Consider the following 24,979-nt stretch of genomic DNA (forward strand, 5'->3'; position numbering starts at 1 on the left):
AATACCACCAACAAAAGTAAAATAAATTGTTTAACATTAATTTGACACAAACCTTCTTGGAAAGTTTCTGGAATATCTACTAACCTCTCATTTCTGGAATTATTTTCTAAGTATAAATAGTCACTTATAGTAACTATTTCTTCCCTTTTCAGTGCAGGATCCCAAGCTGGTTTTGTTATTTGACAAGAGGATTTACACTTACATTTATCCCTGAGGGATTAAAAAAAAAAAAAAAAGAAAGGTCAGGTTAAATTTTACTCCCATATACACATCACTATGAGTAAGCAAGTATTCACAGTATTTATAAAAAATGGCAAAAATTTATGCAAGATTTTGTCACAGTTTAACCCCAGCTGGCATCTAAGACCCACACAGCCGTTTGCTCACTCTCCCCACTGGTGGGATGGAGTAGAGAATCAGAAAACTAAAAGAGAAAACTTGTGGGTTGAGATAAAGACAGCTTAATGGGTAAAACAAAAATCTTGGACAGAAGCAAAGTAAAACAAGGAATTCAGCTGCCACCTGCCATCAGCAGGCAGGTGCTCACCCATCGCCAGGAAAGCAGGGCTCCACCATGCATTTACATGCGAAGACAAAATGCCGTAACTCCAAAAGTACTCCCCTTCCTCCTTCTTCCCCCATCTTTATATTGCTGAGCACGACCTCGTATAGTATGGAATACTCCTTTGGTCATTCCAGCTGTATCCTCTCCCAGCTTCTTGTGCACCCCCAGCCTACTCACTAGTGGGATGGGAAAAGAAGCAGAAAAGGCCCAAACTCTGTGTAAGCACTGCTCAGCAGTAATGAAAACATCCCTGTGTTATCAACACGCTTTCCAGCACAAATCCAAACCATAGCCCCATACTAGGTACTAAGAAGAAAATTAATTCTATCCAAGACAAAAAGAACACAGATATTTATTTTAGTCTTAAGTAACTGTATGTAAGAGTATAACATTAAAAATGTTCTCAGAGATAACATGCAATCTCCAACAATATGTTGTAGCAGTTCTTATATCAAAAAAAAAAGAGAGTCTGGTTGTGAACTACCTACCTACCTACTACCTACAAGGGCTATGATCAATTAAAAAAGAAGATATTTCACCATATTTTTTTTTTTCTGACAAAGAACATTTTTCTCCCTCATAAGGTCCATTTTTTTTTCCTTCTGAATTTGTATTAGATAGAAACAAAATATTTATTTAATTGTGAGGAGGGGTCTGCTTAAAAATTACAGGTATTTCAGTTAATTCAAGAAACACTACATTTTTAGAGTTTTTAAGGTTTTGATTTTTTTTTTTTTTTAATAAAAGAGAAACTTGGAAACCATGTTATTAATTATCTATTCTGGGAGAGACACAAATGAAGAAGAGAGTTTCTAACTCATCACATCATGTGAATTGTGAGTTTGGAGGAAGTCAAACCATCGTACAATGTCTTCATTCGCCAGTGTACAGGTAACTCTGGAGATATTCAGCTAGCTCAATACTAGAACATTCAAAAAGAGTATATTGGAGAAACTTGACCTGCAGTTCTAGATTTGATCACATATAAACTGAGGATGTCACAGGGAATTATTAATCCTATACTTTTAATTAAAGAAAATCCACCAAAACATACAAAAGGTTTCTCTAAATATAAGAATATTAAAAATACCCTAAAAATTTATGCTAGAGCATAATTTACATCATGCTTCCAAAAAAGCTTTAAACTTATTTTATTATTTATAATAAAACTGATATAAAAATAAATTTTAGGAGAACAAAATTTTGGAATTATCATCTTTTCCATGCTTTACTCTAAATTTTGAATACATAAATATTAGTCATTTAAGCCAATGCTCTTAAATACATCATTGATCCTTTGACATAGATGACTAGTTAAATTGTAAACTCAAATCCTTACTAAATGCCAGTAGCACTTTTGGAAGGTTGTTTCATGTTCCTTTGTAGAAGCAGTTACTGTTTATATCTAACCTCAGGTATTTGTATTATCTAAGAGACTGAAGGAATTCCTATGGTTTTTTAGTCTGAAATGCTTTGTCAGTACAAGTCAGACCCCAGTGGATGTTACTGTCCCCCAGTGGACAGTAACATGTACATCCAGTCAAGTACAAATCAATGCAAGTCCTGTCTCTCTCAGAAAGAAAAAGCAACATATTCTTAGCAAATAAATTTCAGGATGACATGAATGCGTTGTGCATTATTTCCTAGTTAAATTCAAAGTAAAATTACTTTGCAACATAACATTTATCACATCCTAAACCAGGTCATGTAAGTAATTAACAGATAGTTCATTTTTCTCTAATTGTGCTTATTTATATATACGCTATATCAGAAACATTGATATTTACATACATTGAAGTGTATTTAATTATTGCCATTTAGCTTTGTTTTATGCATGGTTGTTAACTGATGAGTTTCTGATCAGCTAAAGAGTTTTTCCTATGCAATACTATGACTACAAGAGTAGCAATTTTTTAGTTATTCCATGCAGTAAGATTTTACTTCAGCTCAAAATTATGAACTTTTTCTCATTTTTTTTCAGAGACTTTAACTCTTAATTTAATTTTCATCTTCAGACTTATAGTATTATAACTGTCATTATAAAGGTTTAGACAGTCATGATATTAAATTGATGGAATGCTAATAACCCTGTATTTTGCACAAAATAAAAGGAAGACATTTTGTTGCAGCTAATTTGTTTTATTGTAATTTTAACTGTGGCAATGTATGTACAAAACTATGTGTGTGTACATAGTGAGTGAGAAGGAAAAACACATATTTATTTGTTTATCACTTAAAGTTTTCGACTGTAATATAAAGAGAAATGTCTCCTAATCCACTGCAGTTTCTCACCACAGTATGCAAACAAATAGAATAGTTTAATATAACAATAATATTTACTGCAATATCATATTTCTGAACTGGAGCTTTTTGTGAAAATCCTATGATAGTAATAAATCAAGTGTACCATGTACATTTTAGTATTTCAAATATTCACAACTTATATGTATAAACCTAAATAGGGACAGCTGCAGTAGAAAAATGGTAATATCCTTAATTTAGGGAGCAAAGGATGTGGATTGAAGGATAATAAAAGGACAATATTCAATACAAATCTGAAAAGGTCAGAAGGGAAATAAACAGCACAATAACAATAAATAACTGGCAAAATTAGACTGCCTGCAATGCCAGCTGACTAGCATGAATATTAAGGGACAGAAGAGAGGGAAGTCTTATGAGTCCTTTTCACTGAAGTTTAGAGCCTAAAAAAATAAGATGGGTAACCACAGTATTTGGCATCACTAAATAACTCTGAAAAAACAGGTATCTCATAAACCTGCTAAAAGGAAGATAATCAATGGGTTACAGTATTGCCAGGCTATCAACTTTACAGGAGTGATACAATAGGGATTACAAATTAGGGAGTGACATTCTATGTGAACTATTATATAAAGTGGAATAACACAAAAATATTTCAGGAAAATAGCTCTTCAGACACTTTGTGGGTGGCATTCAAAAATAAGACAGAATATTAGGATTAGGCTATCAACACCCTAAGCAGGGTGAAGATTATATTCAGGAAATGTTAAGTGAGATTGGAGAAGCTGCAAAGTTAGGATGGACAGAAACATTAGGAGATCTAGCTAGCCACAGGTAGGCTGGATTAATGCCTTGCCGACATGAGACACAGAGATAAAAGTTTTAGAGCAAACAGATGGCGGCTTTCTAGAACTGGTCTTAGAACCCGTGAGTAAAGATTCCATTCTGATCTGGTCTTGGGTGATAGCATCCAGGATTTAGTCCAGAAGGTATTAGTGGGATACTAATGTAACAATAAACAACAAAATTAACCTTAAAACTGTAGGCAAAATAAATAGAGGAAGTTTATACCTAATTCCAAGAAATGGAACTACATGAAAATTAAGGGAAAAAAAACAAAAACAAAAAAACAACCAAACACAGATGAAGCACAAGGAACTCAAAGGACCAGTCTAAATAGCAAGTGGTCTACAAGGAGCTAGCAGGCTGTTTTTATAGAATCAGGTAAAAATATATACCACATCTCAAGAAGAAAGTGGAATCTTCCACTTCCCACTTCCCCAAGCAACATTCTGTCATCCAAATAAAACACCCCAGTGGCAGAAGAAGTCATACCCCCACACATTCCCACACAGTGCATGTACTGACACTGTAGAGAAATATCTGTGGGGGGATGTGGTTGGATGTGAAAGATGTGAAATTGATGGTAGATGAATAATATTATCTCCCTTCCACCTGCTGGTAACTCCGGAATCACACAGATACCCGGTGCAGCTGTAAACAGACAAAGTCTAGGATTTTCTTCTGTAGTTAACCAGGCCTTTCAGGTGTCCAAAGGCCATCAGGATTTCTGAGGAGTGGACAAAGGCTATTGAACTAGCATCAACAAATGGACAAATCTAGTGGGTGGATAATGAAGTGCAGAGTGCAATTATCAACTGGGAGTAGGACATAAATGCTTCAGCCCAAAAACCATGAGTGTATCGAGGAGGCATCATTAGTTGTTAATTTCCAGTTTTTCCCTGGATCCCCTGTTTTCCCTCATATCCAGGGGTTGCTACCACAACTATCCCTCCACTCTTTCCAATGCCTCTAGAAAAGTCTTGGAAAGGTGAGGTAGCAACCAGAATGCAACAGATGTTACAACACCTGGATCAGAGGAAAAATGAACACTGATGGAGGGAACAACACTGGAATGACCCTGCTGGTTGAGGCTGAAATTGTCGAGATGCACACACTGAGGACCATGTGTTTTGTTTTTTTTTTTGTCTAAAGCAAAGAAAAGCCCTTATCTTGGGCCTGGGCTGATGGCCAAGGCTTTGGTTTGTTTTCTCAGGACAGTTTCTGCTCTTGGTATTTCTGTCAGGTAAGGAATAGGTGGTGAGTCACCAGGTCATGGAAATTGAGTCTTCTTGGAGTCTTGTACTGCTTACAGTGAGAGACTAACAGAGGCACGGGGGTCAAATACTTTCTTCCTTTAGATTCCCCCCCACTTCTACATGCATAAGATTGTAGTAGTAGGTTTCTAAAAGCAGAAGGCTTTTTTTTTTTTTTTTTTTCGTCTTCCCCCCCCTAATGTTGCAGATTCTGGGAATGGAGAAATTCCTGGAGGGAGAAGCTGGCTAGGAACAAGGTGGGAGGGAAAGCATTTCTGTGGTCTGACCCAGTAGAACAGCTCTTGCATTCTTAGGTGATTCTTGAGGGAAGAGAGGTAAAAAGACCTGGCACTGAAAAAAAACAAAGAGAAGGACTTTGGGTGCTAATTAAGAATTAAGTTACTGAAACCAAAACAAAATAAAATCAGTCAAGAAATTTATTTTTTTTTTAACCCAGAACTATGATCCTTAACTGAGGTGAGGCTATATATAGGGTAATATACTGCTAGAATTGATTCACATATAGAAGAAGGAATTACTGGAGAAATCTTGGTATTTAAAAAAAATAATAATAAGATTTTTGTTCATTCAGGCTGAATTAAGGCAGAAAATACAGTATGAGAACAGGGTAAGCTCAAAGTAAAGGAGAGTGCCTCTGTTCTGTAAAGCAGATGTGGAAGTTATCGAAAAGTTCCTGCACGTCCCTTTAAGAAGGTGTGGAGAGTCACAACACTGCCTATTCCCTTCTTCTTTCTACTTATATTTAGTATATCTGTATTTAGATATAGACATAGTCAATCCTTCCCTAGGTAGAAAAGAGTCACTTTGCTGTCTTCTAACATCTTCAGACAGTTACACAGCAAAATCTAACCCCTAGACACTAGTCTAGATACTTTAAAATAGAAACTGTAAAATACTGAAGCACTTTTCCATATGGCAACATGAAATTACAATGTATTTCTGTGTGACGATATGAGTTTTAATGTTTTATGCTTTATGCATTATGTACTTATATATGAAAACTATGCAAAAGGAAGTAATCAGCATTTCCTACAAATTAAGCAAAAAAAAGTTTATTTCATATTAAAATATTTTAAAATATCTTCTTTTTTCTGAAATAGTCTATCAGTCAAATTCAAAATAGCACAATTGACAGCCTCCAAAACTCATCTTTTCTTTAGCCATACAATAGCAGGGCAAATTATTGTTGCTATTCTACAAGTAAACATACCATTTTGACGACAGATGACTCATATTTAACTTGAAAGAATAGTTCTAACAATATTTAAAGACCCTGAACTTATTTTTTGATTTGCCTCATGAAATAGTTATTTCTGTAAGAACTTTGTTATACACCTGTGAAAATTATGTATATAGAAGTCTCAACAGTATTACTTGTGGTTATTTATTTGCCTTTGTATTGATGTTACATTGGAAATTCTACATGTGTGTACACAACTGCGTAATTCCACAGTTTCATCTGAAAAGTAACAATACAATTGTATGCACAGGGCATTTCTTCTATGAACACATGGTGACTTCTACTGAGCTACTGTTGAAATAGGTAAAAACAAGACACGGATTTATACTCTAAATCAACCTTCTAGTAGCATCTTTACCAGGAGTATTGATGAAAAATAGTGAAGAAAATAAAGATTTCTTAAACAGTAGTCACTGTAAATGATTTTTTTATTTCTATGACTATACCCTTCTTGGATTCATGTATTTTATTATGTCATACAACTTGTTAATCTTGAGGTTAGTTTAATTCACTTTTTTTTTTTCATATTAACTTTTTCACGTTATGCAAATTCTTCAGTTGTATTCCTCACATGTTTCTAATGCCAAACCTATTTCACCTCTATCCTAGTACCTTGAAGGAGTCATCACATTCCTGCAATCCTTCCTCCTTTACATCAGTCAGCATAAGTAAATTCTGACAACTAGTGTTTAGACTAAGCACTAAAATCTAAAATAAAATACAGTCCTTATTTTTATATTTTGGCCAGTAAGTTTCCTAATATGTATTAGAAATATGAAAGTAATCCTCATTATACAAATAAGTAAGCATAAGTATGTGAAAAGACTCCCAATTTAGGTATACCTTAAAATAGAGCTGTTGTAAATCTGTCCCACAAATTTATTTTCATGTGTTTATTTTACACCAGAAAAGACATCAGTAGCTCTTAATCCCTAAAGCTATGTTTGATTTATACACAAAAATAATAAGCTAGAATCGAATAGTTCTGTAAATAAAGACAGCTCAGTTCTTCTGGCTAAGTAATATTAAATAAATGGCCTAAACATAAATATCCTTGTTTAATGTCTTTGAAAATGAAATCTTTTTGTCTTGTTCTACTTTCCTGACCAGCAACTTTCCTATTTTGAAACTTTCCTGTTTTGAACAAAGTCTCCAAAATCCTGGGTGCATCTGTACTGATATATAGAAGAAAATCAGGGAGTAAGTTTAAGCACTGGACTCCTGACTTTTCATGTCGCTTAAGGGTTAACTCATGTCCTAGTTCTGGTTTGGATCACTACAGTTATGTTTTGCCCAATAGTTCTAGAAAAATGGTCTTTAATGTTAATGGATAGAAGAAGATTTGTATCAGCAGCTTTTGAGTACCCTTCCATCTTTATCCCAACTTTTATTTAATAGCAGAGAAAGGCCAAATAAGAAAGTTATTGGAAAAAACCCCACTGATATTCAGTGACTAAATGTGAATAAAATATGATCTTGATGTTATCTTTAATCAAAATCAAAATGAACTTGTTAGAAATGTGTAAGAAATAGTCAATTGACAAGTAGAAGAGAAATATTATCTTCCAATCAACACTATAATTTATAATTGAAATGTAATTAATATATAGTACTGTGAGCATCTTTGTAAACAATACTGATTACTCATTCAGATAATTTGTTTTACAAAACTGTGCAAACCATCAAACTGAATAGTTGTACTGGAAAAGACTGTAAAAAGAGTCCAAATAGATTTCACTGGAATATTTCTGTCTCTCTTCAATAAAGAATCATTTAATAAGATGCCAAAGGTGCAGGAAATCACGTAAAAGAAAAATCAAATGCCACTTCATGTTTGAGATACTCTTTTAACTAAATGAACAAGTAATGATGATGCATTGATAGAAACGTTATGTTGAAATAGCTTAACATGCAAAATGCAGAACTATTTTATTATCATGATTTTTTTAAAGGAAATAAGGGGTGGGGTGGGGGTGGGAATCATTAGTATGACTACTCCAGAGATTAAATTTAGGTCTTATTTTGCAATAAAGACATTCATGTTAGTAATAACACAACCGTGAATATTACAGAAAAATTTGGCATATCAAAGAAGAAAAAGAGAATAAAAGAGAATATTTGCATTATTTTAAATTGGATGTGAAATGACATTTTGTTATGTAAGATTTTTTTTTTTTAAATTTGAAATGCCAAACTACACAAAGGAGACAAAAAGATGTGACAAAGCATGCTCTGTTGTTTTATTCCCTTAGCTGTTTACTGGTTCTGATTTTGTCACAAAATAACTGCAGGTTTGTTTGGGTTTTTTTACTTATATTCCAAAAAAATTACTGCTTTCTATTTTGACTTCAGCTAGAATACACATATTTTCCATATTATCTATTATTTACAAAAGAGCGCTATTTTGAATTCTGACATTATATTAGTCTTAAATTCATTACTATTATTTGATAACACGCAGGTATATAAGTTTTCATGTATTTCTGAAATACATGCCTCTTTTAGGTTGTTTCTAAGAAGCAGTGAAAAACTGAAATGATGGGACAGACAAAAAAGAATTAAGAATCTAAATTCTGATGTTTGCATTTTATATGCAATTGCTGAAGATGGTTTCTTCAATACTGGCTGGACGTGAAGGCTCTTTTTGTAGTTACCTTTTGATAGGTATGCCTTTAGTCTGTATCTAAAGAAAAACAGCCTTTGGTCTGTATTGCTAAAGAAAAAAACGAACAAAGAACATTAGCAGTGGACCCAAATGATTGTTAGCTTGCGCCTCTGGTCTACTCTGAATCTTTCTGGATTACTCCATATGTCTTTCTCAAAAGTAAATTACAGACACAGTTCTTAAGGTACTTTATTGCATTTACAGTTCTAGAAAGTAGTATGGATAATACTGTGTTAACTACTTTTAGCCTCCTGTAAACGAGTTAATCCATATGGGCACTCTCAAACATCTCATCTGCCTTGAGACCACTCTCCAGCATGTAGACTCAATTTCATGAAGTGAGTAAAACACCACTCACAGCAATACAGCCCTCAGAATATTTCATAAAGGTTGAACAGAAAAAACACACAAAATACCATAATTGTGTATTAGGTCACCTAAGTGGTCACAGAGGTAGCCCCAAATACAGTCCTATATACTATGAATGTGACTAGTCTGTTTTAGAGGCTATTGACCCAAATTGTCTGAAAACAAGCCTGATTACTGCTTGGCTTCAGAACTTTGGATATGTTCTGGGACTTCTTTTATTTAGAACTGTAGTTGCAGCCTTAAAATCCAGTTGGTAAAATAGCTGTTGAGCACAGAGGAACTAAAGGCTTATTAGTATGGACTAATTAGGTGAGAGATTTAAGTCCTTCTGTGTTGTGAAATGGCACTTGGATAATATAATTTCTTCCTTTAATCTCTACCTTGTACAACAAATTTTGTCCTGTGAAAGCATTTACTTATATCTTGCTACTCCAGCAGATGTTAGAGACACTCATCTTCCATATAAACCCAACAAATTCAGACAAAAATCATACAGAGAGGGCTTTGTTTCAGATTCCCACACACTTCCATTGTTTGAAATACCTTCTCACGTCTCACTCAACATCTAGGTGCTGTTCCAGAACAATACTGATCAGCTACAGGTCTTGTGGCATTTTTGCTACTCTCGGATATCTTGGACACCTTAAGACATCTCAGTGTCAATAGACATGTATGTAAAGTCAGTTTAGTGGAGCCTTAATTGTCTGGTTTAACACATCTAAACCACCCTTTGGGGTCTGCTGGCTACCCTAACTCCATCTCTTCTAAGTATTGTCAAACATCTAGGTGGCATGGGGAGGCAGCAGGAGAGAGAGAGATGGACATGGACATAGACATATATAACTTAAGTATCCTGATCTCAAACTGAATGACACCTGAAGTACCTCCAAGACTGATGCAGCTTCACACTGCCCACAGCATGAAAACCCTTCCTTGAGATGAAGAGGTGAATGGGCTACTCTCCAACCATCCGCTCCCCAAAACTTATCCAATTCATTACCCACTGTATGATATCTGCAAATACATATGTCAGGCCATAGTTCAGATTTCTAAGACCCTACTCCATTTTTGCTAATGTAAAGACCCTGATGAAGTCACCTGATATGATTAATCAGTCAGGTTGAGTGGATTTACCACATAACATTTGGCTCTAAACTTTGCAGAGTAATAAATATGCTTATATGTTTATCAGTTGAAGCTCATAAGAAAATGATCAGAAAGAGCTGGATTTATAGAAATTTGACAGGATCTTTTATAACATAGTGATGAACCTGAATTTCAGAAAAATATGAATTGCAAACAATTTGTCATATAATCAGTGCTGGATCAAAATGTAGACAGTGAACAGTAAGAATCTATAGAATATTTTAAATTAGGGATACTGCTTTTTTCTAACAAGTCATTGAACAAATTTACAGAACCTTCAAATATTGGGTTTGAAAAATTAGAATAACCTGCTGCTGCTATTACTTCAGCAAATTTACTGGAAGATATTTTAAATGTCATTATTAAATCTTGTTTTAAAAAACCTCCACAAACAAGAAAACAAATATTCCCCCCCAATCATAAACTACTGTGTCTCTCTTGCCTCATATATGATATTAAAGTGAAAAGCACCCGTAGAGGAAGTATGTAGAATTCTTTCAGTTGTTTGGAGGCTTTATTTTATCGTCTAAAATGGTATGCAATGAGTGAGGTGACTAACCTATGAAAATTGTATTTCAGAGTTTATTTGTACTAATGTGGCCTGACTCAGTGCATAAAACTTAGATCAGGGGAATTCAAGCTTAATGGACTCTCTTTAGGTTGTTAAAAATCTATAATTCTAAAATCTGAGCAATTATGGAGGGTTTTTTTTTCCACTAAAGCCATGTTCAATGTTAGATGACAAACTATTTTTTTTTTCTAATCCAAAAATATTTGCATTTCCTCATAAAAATGCTTTATCTGCCCCTGCACTTATACAGTAAAAGTTTTTGCATTTGAGAAAATAAAATCCAGTATCTTTGATAAAAAGCAGAAGGGATTTTTTTTCCTAGATTTTTTCCCTAGATTCTAATCTTATCTACTGCAAACAGATTCTTTGATGCAGTAATATATTTTTCAATGTTGCTTTTTAAAGTGATGATAACAAAAATTCAGATCTTGAAAATTGTTTGAGATTAATGAATACCCATATTGCTGTGTCCAGCTTTTACATTTCCAACTCTAGGAAGGAAAGTCATAAGGTCAGAACAATGAAACTTGCTGGATATTAGGCAGGGACAGGTTAGGCAACTGATACTAGAATACATAGAATTCTAAGCTTTTTAGAAACTAGATTACAAAAATATCTGGGAAGAAGAAAACGTAAACCGTGCCTCTTTTAAAATTTGTATGGCTACCTGCACTTCTGAGTGTGTGTGAAGCTGAAGTTCACAGCACAAAATCTCTTCTTACATGTAGAAGCTTACATCATGCCTTTTGAAAAGAAGTACTGGATGATGGTTTTTTTGAAAACACAGTTGATGGGAGTAGCAGTCACAAATATAGCCTTTCTCATAATGGCCTAAACCAAAAAAATATCTGCAGATATTCAAACCATGTCAAAGGGATAAGGATTAGCAGGCACACCAACAACGTGGGTGAATTTGTATTTTTCTGCTAGTGACAACCTCATCAGGAAGGAGTAGTAAATGAGGTCTTCAGACAACTGGAAGAAGCCTCTTGTTTAAAGACTCTGGTTCTCATGGAGGACTTTAACCATCCTAATATCTGCTGGAAGGACAACACAGCAGAGTAACGGCAATCTAGGATGTTTCTGCAGAGAATTTTATGACAACTTCGTGGCACAAGTGATCAAGGAACTGATGAAGGCAAAGGCTGTGCTAGACCCCATACTTACAAACAAGGATGAACTGGTTTGATATGTGAAGGTCTGGGAAAGCATTAGTTGCAGTGAGGATCCTGTAAGGAGGGATCAGGTCAAAAAACAGGATCACAGATGTGGACCCTGGAGATGACCATCTACTCCAGAGCAGATATGGTCCATCACAACAAGAAGGAAAATTAAGCAAAAATGGCAGGAAGCCTGCATGGATGAAAAAGGATTTCCTGACAAGCTTCAAATATAAAAACACATCATGAAAGAGGTGGAAGCAGGGACAACTGACCTGGGAGGAACAGATACACCCTGTCTGGGTTAGGAAAGCTGAACCTCATTTGGACCTGAATCTGACAAGGGACATGAAGGGCAACAATAAGGGCCTCTACAGATATATCAGGAAAAAAAAAAAAAAAAAAAGAAAACAAGAAAACTAAGGAGTATGTGGGCTACTGGAAGAATGGGAAAAGAAACAGTTTTGTCAGGGACAATTTGTCTCCTTCAGAGTGTACTCCTTCAACAGGATGCTGAGGCCAGGAAGCAGTAGTGGTGCAGCAGCAATGTTGAGACAGAGTCCAACACAGTCCCTTACAAGTGGCAAGGGAACAACAGTGAATATTGTTTATCTTTGCTCTAATAAGGATTTTGACACTGTCTCCCATAGCATGTCATAGGCAAACCGATGAAGTATGAACTAGATAAATGGACAGTGAGGAAGACTGGAACCTCACTGACCTGATAGGCATAGAGACTTTTAACCAGCATCCCAAAATCCAGTTGGAAGCCAGTTGCTATTAGTGTGCCTCAGGACCCAATACTGGGGGAAATACTGTTTAATGCCTTCATTAAGAGTCTACATGATTGGACCAAGTAGACCCTCAGAAAATTTGGAGATGATACAGAACTGTGAAGAGTGGTTGTAATACTGAGGGAATTGGGAATTTCTCAGCCTGGAGAAGAGAAGCCTAAGGGGACATCTTATCAGTGTTTATAAATATAAAATGGGAAGGTGTGAAGAATAGGCAGGCAGGCTTTTCTCAGTGGTGTCTTGTGACAGGACAAGAGACAATGAACATACGTTAAAATACAGGAAGTTCTGACAACTTGAGAAAACAGTTTTTCGCTGTGAGGGAGGTTGAATACTGAAACAAATTGCCCAAACAGGTTGTGCAGTCTCCATCTTTGAAGAAACCGAAAACATCACTGGATGCAGTCCTGGGTAACTTGCTCTAACTGACCCTTCTTGAGCAGAATTTTTGGCCTAGATAATGTCCCGAGATCCCTTCCAAACTCCACTATTCTGTGATCCTGTCTACAACTTCCAAAAAGTACTAATTGCCTAGCCAGAGATTAGGCTATTTAAGGGAAGAATCCTCTATGTTCTTGTTGGTTTTGGGCTACTCTGATGAAAAACATGTAACAATTTTACTTCTGTAAGTAAAAAGAAGCAAAAGAAACATGACTTTCTTTAAAAGAAGTATTAACAAGGTCCAATTCATAACACTGATTATGTATTTTAATCATGATTATAAACACAGAACAGAACTTGACAATCTTTCCCTCTCTCATTCCTTGACTGCACAGTATAATTTCTTTTCATGTCCTGCTCTCTCATCTCAATGAGTCTGGAATTAATTTCTATGCACTATCACATTTCCAACAGTATGGGAAAGTAGTAATAGATCTCTCATATCATCTCTGTGTGATGCACATACACGTGTATACAAAACTTGCTTTGACACTTCCTTCTCAAGAGATGGTATGACACTGGTCTCCAGCCTAGAACTGGGGATTTAAAGCCCTGACACCCTGTTTTCCTATCAGGCTTTTTAGTTATAATATAGTAAGTGAAATGAGACAAGACACTTATCTCCCAAGTGTAGTCATGCAAGGAATTAACCATTATTCCTGTTATATGTAATTATATGAATATTGTTAGCTTGTTGACTAGTATGTTATAAAAGATTTGACTCTCTGTTTGACTTCAATATACAAACATTTAGCTTATAAATTTTATATGGTCTTAAATGTGACATGATAGTTTATAATTCAGTAGATACATTCAGTAAAATACTTTTATTTTGACTTTTTTTTTTTTTACTTTTTTAAAACAAATTTTTAGGTAGGTAAAATTTCTGATGTCTTAAAGATTAGTAGACAATGAGTGAACATAACAGATTACATGTATATATTCTCTTTAAGCTACATTGATGAAAACATGCACTTTAAGAAAAATGTGATTTCTCTCCATTTATATTTTTCTCAAACATGAGACTGAATGTTCTTTACAGTAATCTGCATATTTTAAGGATTCATTCAAATCATATGGAAAGTCTGATCATTAAATATTTTACAAATAGCAAAGAATAATGGAAATGTACATTAAAATAAGTCAGTAGCTATATTGCAAAATTATGCCTTTAATGTTTAAATCTTTTCCTTTTTGAGATGTAGAGATATTCTTATAGAAATACAGGAATAATAATAGATATAAAATAGGGGAAAAAACACGGGAGACAGCTTACCAACAATGTAATGTGAATTGTTTGGCTGAAAACATGCTTTAATATGATAATAAACATAGGAGTATTCTCTTACTGCACTGGTTGATGGATTATAAGAATACCTAGAACCTACATGGGGAGTAAGAGTCGTGCTGTGCCACTCCATATAAAATTAATTTTGCTGTTGTATTACTATGCCACTTACATTTTTCAAACACCTACTGGGAATTAGAAAGGATAAGCATATCATCAATAAGAAAGTTTTCATAAAAGGTAAGAGTAGCTTTGGTCAGACATTTATTTCAATAACTGTACTTCTTCCCCTTTTTACAGTCAGTGTCTTCAGAAACAACAAAGACAGGAATTTTTATTTTTTTTTTAATTTTTTTTTTTTACCAGGCTAATAGAATAAATCATTCTGAGTTCACATTTTTTAGTAAATTAAAATCTGAGTAGGAGATGGAATCACCTCAAAAGAAAATTTTATGGTTTGTTTTTTGTGAGTTTTTTTATTACTTGTCAAACAATTGGAGATCTTGTTTCCTGGATATATTCTGAGGAAAGAGGTTTAATTATGATTATGCAAATTATGAAGGTTCAAACTGATAAACAAAAGAAGAAAAACCTGACAGTTAACTAAGCTACAGCATCTGCCCAACTGTGTATTTGTGTCTTCCTGAAATCCTGGGCTGCAAACAGGTTTTGAAAAGAATCCCTAAATAATGTAGAATGCTGAGAAGATTGAGCTCCACCCTTGTGTCCTGGTTCAGCTGGGATAGGGTTAAGAGAGAGAGGGGGAAGGGATCTCCAGCCGGGTTATTCATACCATGCTGAAGTCAGGTCTGGGCGCGGGAGCACGGGAACTTTTTCCTTTGTGGCTTTGGTGACGGGGAGCACACGGCGGGTTTGTTCCGTAACCATTGCGGTATTTCTCTGTATATCTTCTGTCCTGTTCACTGTTATTGCTGTTTATTGTTGTTATCACTGCCACTGTTGTTGTTCAGATTGTTTATCACACTGTTGTATTAAATTTCTTCTTATTTTAACCCGGGATTTGTGCCTCACTGCCAGCCTGACCGGCTGAGGGTGGGGGAGGGGCAATGGCAACATGGTCTCCGGTCCTGGCAGGGCTTAAACCACAACACCTTGTCTTCGCATAGTTTATTCTTTCCATCATGATTTGAGCCTTTTCAGTGCATCCATGTGTTCTGTCTGCATTAAACAATCTTACAGGCTTCACAGAAGAGACCAGGAATTTAAACGAAGAAGTACTGAATCAAATTATACGAAGCAGTACCGAATCAAATTATACTCTTTTTATTATTGCTTCCTCCCTTGGATTTTTGTTGGGATAGTCTCACCAGAGGACGTAGAACTGTTTCTTGCCGATTATTTCAGCCTAAATATATTGCATATTTAATGTATTGAGACTGTTAATGAAAAACAGCACTACAGTCCTGTCTCAACCAGCTAATTCCACTTGTGTTACTACGTTCTATTGAATGAGACACACGCTCACACAGAGAAAAAATCCATTCTGAAATACTATGTTAGAATCAAGTTATACCTTTCCCAACTTGTTATATTCAAAATTTTGTTATGGGCAAAAAGGCAACACAATTTCTATTAGCAATAAAAAAAAAAAAAAAAAAAAAAAAAAAAAAATTGCTAATCTATTTCAAAGAAAAACTACTGTTAGTTCAGTTGAAATGAAAGGTACATTATCAGAAATCCATAATCCTCCATTAAAATGAAAAAAAAAAAAAGTGATTGAATAATTCAATAAAGAATGTAGTATACAGGCTGTGCTGTCTTAATGCTGGTCCATTTCTCTGACTTTCTTTTTAGTCCTTCCAAGTGTTGAAGGATCCCTGAGCAGTCTTTCTTAGGCAAGGAGGAGGAGGAGAGGAGATTTCATGGCTGGATGTTAACATCCCAAGTTCCTGGAAAGTCAGTGTCAATGCTGATGTTATCAGTGTCTTCCTCTCTGGTTTTCTTCACTTTTAAGTTCACATGGGGTTATTCTTTTATTATCGCTTGTCAGTTTGTCAGCTTCTCTCCCATTGATCCATAGCTCTATATTATGTTACAGGTTTTTGCTGACTCATGGTGGTTTTCTGGACTTAATAAGTCTAAGATTTACTGTCTGTGCTATGAATAATCATAAGACCACACATTTAAGTAAACAAATACTCAGCAAGTTCAAAAAATTTCCAGTAAATTCAAGGCTTAGCAGTAATAAGCAAGGCCTTTGATTAAGCTATAGCAACTTAAGAATTTAGGTTTATTGTTAGATTTCTTACAACAAACTGTAAGCAAGACTATAATTACTGTACTACAAGACTACACATTAATTAATGAAATGTTATTCTTAAATTGAGAATTAGAAAAGCACTGGCGCAAAATAACTTCCTTCATTGATGAGTTGGCACAAAATATGAGATAGATGTATATCCATCAAGCTGAAAAACTGATGACATTAAATACTCCTCATTTTCACTAGTTTTGATTTGGTTTGGTTTTGGTGAATGTTTGACTGATATATTGCTAACAAATAAATAGCCATTAAATTGGGCTTTACAATAACTGAACTGAATTGCACCGACACACACTGTAAGTAATTAACTACTCATTGTCATACCATACTATTCCTTAGTGTTTATGATTCTCATCAAGGAAATGGATAATTGTGATCTACTTTATTAAAGACTCTAGTCTTGCCAAATGAGTTTACACATTTAAAAGCATATTAGATGATGTTTTCTGTCATACCTGCACTCTGGGAAGTTTAAGAATGGCTTAAAGACTGTGGAGGAAGGCAAATATGACTGTAGTTTTGTATTTAAAGAACAACAGGTTTTGGTGCTGTTCAGTGCCTGACTTCAAGTAGGATTTTTCAGTAGCAGGTATATTTTATGCACAGTTGGTATAACATTGATTTCATATTGCACGTCTCTTCTATGACTGAGTATGTAAGGCTATTGTGTTCTCTGGGTCTTAGAATGGCCAGAACATTAGAGGCTGTGGAAATGAAACCTAGCAATATTTACAGTCATCAGATTGTTGATTAAATAAAATATGATGTCTGGATTTTTTTTTTTTTTACATTACGTATTCTCCATTTAGCTGGAATTCCAGCAAATAATTTTTGGTTTGTCCAATTTATAGCAAATCGTATTATCAGACATGTCATAAGTAGTTCATCATTTCATCATTAGTCTCAGTAATACTTATTTGAATGTCCTTTTTTTTAAAAAAAATTATTTTTTTCTTCCTCAGAACTTTTGCATGTGTTTATAAAATTTTTCATATAGTGAGCTGAGTTAGATTTTCAGTTTCTGGAGTAATTTAACATATAGGGCTGTTCACATTTATACGTCATCACAAGAATGAGATTCTGGAATAATGAAAAATAAAACTCCAAGTTCAATACAGATTTAGATACCCCTGTGATAGTAAACATTTGAAGTTGTTGATTAAGCGACATGGAACTGGTGTATCTCCTCCACAAATGTGGGGTAAACTTATTCTCCTCCAGAGGGCAGGCAGTGAGTGTACTGTTTTGCATCTAAAATGGCCCTCATGTTTAGGAATGTAATTCATTACTTTTTGCAAATAGGTATTTCACTCTGTGACTCCTCTCTGGACTCATAATTGAATCTCATTGTACCTAAAAAGACAGTCTGAGAATGATATAATTTATTTAAAACAATCTTTAGGGAAAATATAACTACATTTATCTTAACCAGATGCAAACAAAGCAGCAGTAAGTCATGGAGGACTTTATATTGGTTTGATTGAAACATTATATAGCATGTAATCATTATATAATTTTTTAATGATATCAGCTTTTATATTATGCATATCAAAAAGTTTTGATGCCATCATCTGTTAAGAATTCATGGATAATTGATTTTCTAAGAAAGTAGGTACATTCCCTAAGTATTTCACAACATTAATATAAAGGCATTCTAAATGACACCATCATCTCTGTATTGTGTGAATGAATGGCACTAGTTGAAACTGCCATGTCACAAGTTGGCTTTACTATTTTCTCGCAAATTCTTATTTGTGAATAATTTGTTAACAAACCAGTGCAAAGGGGATGTCTGTTTTCCTTTGCTCGGATCAAGTTATAAGATCTTGACAGAGCCTTCCTGGCTTGGCTCTGCATACTCTGAGACAAGAAATTATGAGAATTATGTAAAGTATATCTGCATATGGTTTTCAGCTCCTGTTTCTTGAGAAGGGTGACTATGCTTACATTTGAACACTGCAGACTCTTCAGTTCTGGAAATATCATCAGTGAATACCATTCCTTTACAATTAGTGTTAACTCAAACATAGAGAAAAAGGAGTAGAACTCAGTTTCTGATGGTCACTGAGATCTGGGGCAATTTATAAGGACTGTGCACCACAAACAATGCTTCACTTCAAGTTCTATAATAACTTCTATGTGCTTCAGATTCTTCATTTTCTAGAATTTGAAAATGTTTTTCACTTACTGAGCATGTATTCCCATGTCTTTTTCAAACTGGAGACAGAAGGATATGTATACATACATGGACATGTAAACACAGACACACGAATAATTTCCTGATGGAGAATGTATTGTATCCATTTGTACAATGGAAAAAGGATTGAGTGAAGATTTGATAGGGTAGAAGTCTGAGGTTATTGTAAGATTGGCAGTTCCCTCTCTTATTACATAAGGAGATACCACAACGAAAAGAGAAACTATAGGCTGAAACTACAGAGGAGTGACCTTCAGTATATGACAATGTAATAAGTAAATAAATAACATAGATAGACAAAATAAAAGGAAGAAAAAGCTTCTGGCTTTGTGGCCTTTTGAGACAATGTGCAAAGAAGTTTTTTTCAGACAAATGTCCAGATTTGTTTATGTTTGTGCTAATAAAATTGGTTTTAAGATTCTCCTATAACAAATTTGTACATCAAAATCTATCAAGATTTCATAGATTTCAGAAGGGTTTCATTTATGTATACATAATATGAGTCTTAGCTACTTGGAATTGTTGATAACTTTGATAATTTGTAATATGTTCCTCAATATTTTTTTTTCAGTGCTACTGACTGCTAAATTAAAAATTAACATATATTGAAAGTTAAGAATAAAAGATAAGTATAAAATTAATTATGGTTCTAATAGTTCATATAAGCTTTTTTTTTTTAAAAAAAAAAAACAAAGGCTACTAGCTATAATTTTTATATATTGTTTTTCTGTATATTAACCGTGTATTACTTTTCACTTTTTATTGGCTAAGTTTCATTTTAAGCACACAATTCTTAGTCTGATTTTTCTCAGAATGAATGTACCATAATATTTCTAGGGCAGCCACCTCATTCACTTACCTATGCTGATTTTGAAAGTTATCTATATTTAGTGGTAGACTACTACATCAGCAGTTTTGTCCTAAGGTTCATGTTATGATCATATCTGTATTTGGGAGAACTGAACAACTCACACAATACTTGTCAAGAATTTAAAATAATGCCTTGTAGATCAGACACAACTAAATTCTTCTTGTTCTTCATACTGTAATTTAAAATTGTGTAATGAAAGCTAAATTCACTTCATTATTCCTCAGTCCTACAAATTGAACATTTTTTCTGCAACACTATTACTGAACCAGGCTCTTTAATTTGTACCCAGACTTCAGTATAGGCATGCATTAAAGCGAACGTGAAGGAACAAGCAAGTAAATTTTTAAACTGCAGGAAAAGTCAAAATATAATTTAGTCAAAAAAAAAACAAAAACAAAAAACCAAAAAAAACCCACCACAAAACCCTTTAAAATGCTTATGGATAAGTATATATTGTGATTGGTATTATTGAAACACAGTGAGATAATTTTTAATGGAATCTTGATATTACTGCTTAAAGTTCCAAAGTACAACAATAGCACAAAAGGAAAATACATTATGTTAGGCAAAAAAAAATGGATGGAGCTTTCAATACATGTGAAAACTTTAAACATTTACATCTCTGTTTTTTAATTTCTATATGAATAAAATCTCTAAAATCCCAGTATTCTCAGTTCTGTCAATGGGTTCAGTGTTTACAGATATCTAATGCATTTAATATCCTATCACATCTGCACCTACCACTCTAGGGTATTTTCCAGGCTTGTAACTATGACTCCAAAAGAACAAAGTATATCTTCTGCATCATAATTGCCAGTTTTGTGGCACATTTTTCAGATAAACTAGGACACTTCCTATCTGAAGTGTCTGAAAACTTTAAATCCAAATATTTAATAAGTTTAGACAACAATATGTTATCCTATAGGACCCAGGGAACTATAGGTCAATTGGCCTCACTTCGATCCCTGGGAAGGTGATGGAACAGCTAATCCTGGAAACCATTTCCCAGCACATAAATGACAAAAAACACATCACGAGTAGTCAGCATGGCTTCACCACGGGAAGTCATGCTTGACCAACTTGATAAAATTCTATGATGAAATAACTGGCCTGGTAGATGAGGAAAGAGCAACAGATACTGTCTACATGGACTTGAGGAAGGTCTTTGTTTCATAGACAAGATGTTGATGTATGGGCTGCATAAGCAGTGAGGTGGATTGAAAACTGGCAGAATGATCAGGTCCAGAGGGTGGTCACTGATATCATGAAGTCTAGTTGGAGGCCAGCACAGCACAGCTAGCGCTGTACCCCAGAGGTCAATACTGGGTCCAGTCCTGTTTAACATTTTCATTAATGATCTGGATGATGGAGCAAAGTGTACCCTTAGCAAGTTTGCTGATGGCACCAAACTGGGCGGAGTGGCTGACATGCCAGGAGGGTTGTGTTGTCATCCAGATGGATAGAGCAAAGGGCTGATGGGAATCTCATGAAGTTCAACAAGAGGAAGTTCAAAGTCCTGCACATGGGGAGGAACAACACCAGGCACTAGTATATGCTGGGAGCCACCCAGCTGGAAAGAAACTTGGTAGAAAAGGACCTGAGGGTTTTGGTGGAAACAAAGTTGAACATGAGCTAGGGATGTAACTTTGCTGAAAAGAAAGCTAATGGTGTGCTGATCTGCATTAGACAAAGTATTGCCAGCAGGTCAAGGGAAGTGATCTTTCCCCTCTGCTCAGCCCTGGTGAAGCCACACCTGGAATATGATGTCCAGTTCTGGGCTCCCCAGTCTGAGAGCCAATGGCCATGCTAGAGAATATCCAGCAAAGGGGCAAGAAGACGATGAAGGGACTGGAGCGTCTCTCTTATGAGGAAAGACTGGGACTGCTTGGCCTAGAGAAAAGAAGACTGAGGGGGGATCTTATTAATGTGTATAGATTACAGGAAGAAACTGGTTTTCTCTATGAGTGTGACTGAACACTGGCACAAGTTATCCAGGGAAGTTGTGGATCTCCATCCTTGGAAATATGCAAAAGGTGTCTGGATAAGGTCGAGGGCAACATGCTCTAGGCAGCCCTGCTTGAGCAGAGGGGTTGGACAAGACGACCTCCAAAAGTCCCTTCCAACCTCAACCATTTTGTGATTCTGTCAATAATATATTATTGTAAGTAAATGACAATTGCTCCTTATTTGAATTTTCTAATTACACTTTTCAAAAGGAACTTCAAAGTCTCAAGGTCTTTCTTAGATACCTAATTCCCTTACTCAGTTTAACCAATCTTAGGTCTACCACTTATACTGACATAATTTTTTCAATTTCCCTTTTATTTTCAATGTTTTCAAGAGACCACAAAGATTAAGATACTGTCTAATCATGGCTAACAATGTAACAAATGCTACTTTCCAGTCTACAGGAATGGTCACTGATGCCTCCTTGTTCTCCTTTTCCCTAGAAGAACACAAGCAATAAAAATTGTCACGAGACTAAATATTTCTAGGCACATTGAGAGGTAGGCCTGTGCAAACCTCATTAAGTTCTTCCTTCCAGGGAGGAGGCATTCACAACTTCTTTGGGCAACCTACTTCAGTGCCTCACCACACTCACAATAAAGAAAAATATTTTAAAAAAATACTTATTCTCTAAAACACTTCTAAAAATTTGTTTAGACTTATGTCATAAGCATCTAATACAGTCTTTTCATTTAAAATGTAAAAGGACTGGCCACTTCCTCCTTAATTTGACATGCCTAATGCCCAAATACGGTTGCTTCTTTTTACAGCATAAATTCTAATGTCCTGGGATTTTCAAGGACTTTTCAATATGATATATTTTATGTGTATGTCAGGTTACAGCAGATGTTTTTACCCATAAAAACCTGAAGATGATAAATAAGTAAACTTAATTTCATCCCAGTTCAAAATGTCATTAACAATCAATAATTTATTTTGATGGTAGGCTTTGTTTAGAATATCAGACATTTCTAATTTTGCCATCAAAAATTTTTTAGAATAAAAGAGTCTGTTTAAGACAGGGTTATTTTAGAAGTATTTCTGTTTATTAATTCTTGATTTACACTTTGGCAATGCAACGGCTAAAAGATCAGTTATTGCATTCATATATGCCTTTCAGTACTACCTTGAGGCAGCACCTAGTGGCATTCTTACCCCTCATTTAACAGCTTTCTGAATAATAAGGAGAAGTTAGGTTGCTGGGCAACTTTGCCTTCTGTTGGGAGATAATGGACATGTGAGCAATCCTACACATGTGCACGCCTCGGCAAGGACATGACAAGGACATAGAACAAAGAACTCAGCAACCAACTCCAGGAGATGGGTTGAGCGGAGATAGACATTTGAGTGATCCAATCGTGAGAAGGCTTGAAGCGCGTGGACAAAGCTAACTGCCCAATCATAAGGATTGCACCACGTACCGTTCGCGTGCAAGGAGAAACCTATAAAAGGGCTTGCTTACCTTCAATAAATTGGCATCGCTTGATCATACTGGTCGTGTGCGTGTCCATAGCTCCCGCAGCCTTCAGTCACTTTTGAATTGGTTTTAAATTTGACCATGAAAATATCTTCAGAAGTACTTGTGGTAGGTTGACCCTGACTGGATGCAAGGTGTTCACCAAAGATGCTCTATCTCTTCCCCATCCTAAACTGGACACAAGAGAGAAAATACAACAAAATGTTCATGGGTTCAGATAAGGACAGGGAGAGATCATTGACTAATTACCATCACTGCAAAACAGACTTAAGTTGGGAAAATTAGTTTAATTTACTACTAATCAGTTCAGAGTAGGATAATGAGAAATAAAACCAAATCTTAAAACACCTTCCTCTCCCATCTCCCTTCTTCCCCTTGCTCAACTTTACTCCTGATTTTCTCTACCTCTTCCCCACCAGCGGCACAGAGAGACGGGGAATGAGAGTTGTGGTCATTTCATCACATGTTTTTTCTGCCGCTCCTCACGGGGAGGACTCCTCACACTCTTCCCCTGCTCCACTGTGGAGTCCCTCCCACGGGAGACAGTCCTCTATGAACTTCTCCAACATGAGTCCTTCCCACAGGCTGCAGCTTTTCATAAACTGCTCCAGCATGGGTCCCTTCTGTGGGGTGCAGTCCTTCAGGCACAGACTGCCCCAGCGTGGGTCCCCCATGGGGTCACAAGTCCTGCCAGCAAACCTGCTCCAGAGGGGGCTCCTCTTTCCACAGGGCCACAGCTCCTGCCAGGAGCCTTCTCCATCAGGGAGCTCCCACGGTGTCACAGCCTACTTTGGGTGTATCCCCCTGCTCTGGTGTGGGCTCCTCCCCGGGCTGCAGGTGGAGATCTGCTCCCCCGTTACCCTCCATGGCTGCAGGGGCACAGCTGCCTCACCATGGGCTGCACCGCGGGCTGCAGGGGAATCTCTGCTCCCGTGCCTGGAGCACCTCCTGCCCCTCCTTCTTCACTGACCTTGGTGTCTGCAGAGTTGTTTCTCATATTCTCACTCCTCTCTATGGCTTCAGTTGCTCAGTGGTTTTTTCCCCTTGTCTTAAATATGTTATCACAGAGGTGCTACCACAGTCACTGATGGGCTTGGCCTTGACCAATGCCAGGTCTGTCTTGGAGCTGGCTGGCATTGACTCTATCGAACTTAGGGGAAGCTTCTAGCAGTTTGTCACAGAAACCACCCTTGTAGCCCCCCTGCTACCAAAACCTTGCCATGCAAAATCAATACAGTACTACACTCTATGTTTTCAGAGTGATTACATTTTATATGAAGTTTTGAAATGGAGATGTTTCACTCCTATAAAGTTCAAATGACTATCTTGTAATTCTCCCTATAATCTACAGAATATTTATAATTTCTAAGATAATGTATGCTAGCACTAGATTTCCTGTTTCTATGCTTCTATACAGCATATTTTATATGCTGCCTAATATGAAACAACTTTAATTGGAAATTGGATACGTTAAAATGTGGGAGGTTCCATAATATTTATGTGAATATAAGGCCTGTTCTGCAAAACA

This window comes from Athene noctua, chromosome 1 (genome assembly GCF_965140245.1).
Source record: "Athene noctua chromosome 1, bAthNoc1.hap1.1, whole genome shotgun sequence".
In the NCBI taxonomy this organism is placed as follows: Eukaryota; Metazoa; Chordata; class Aves; order Strigiformes; family Strigidae; genus Athene; species Athene noctua.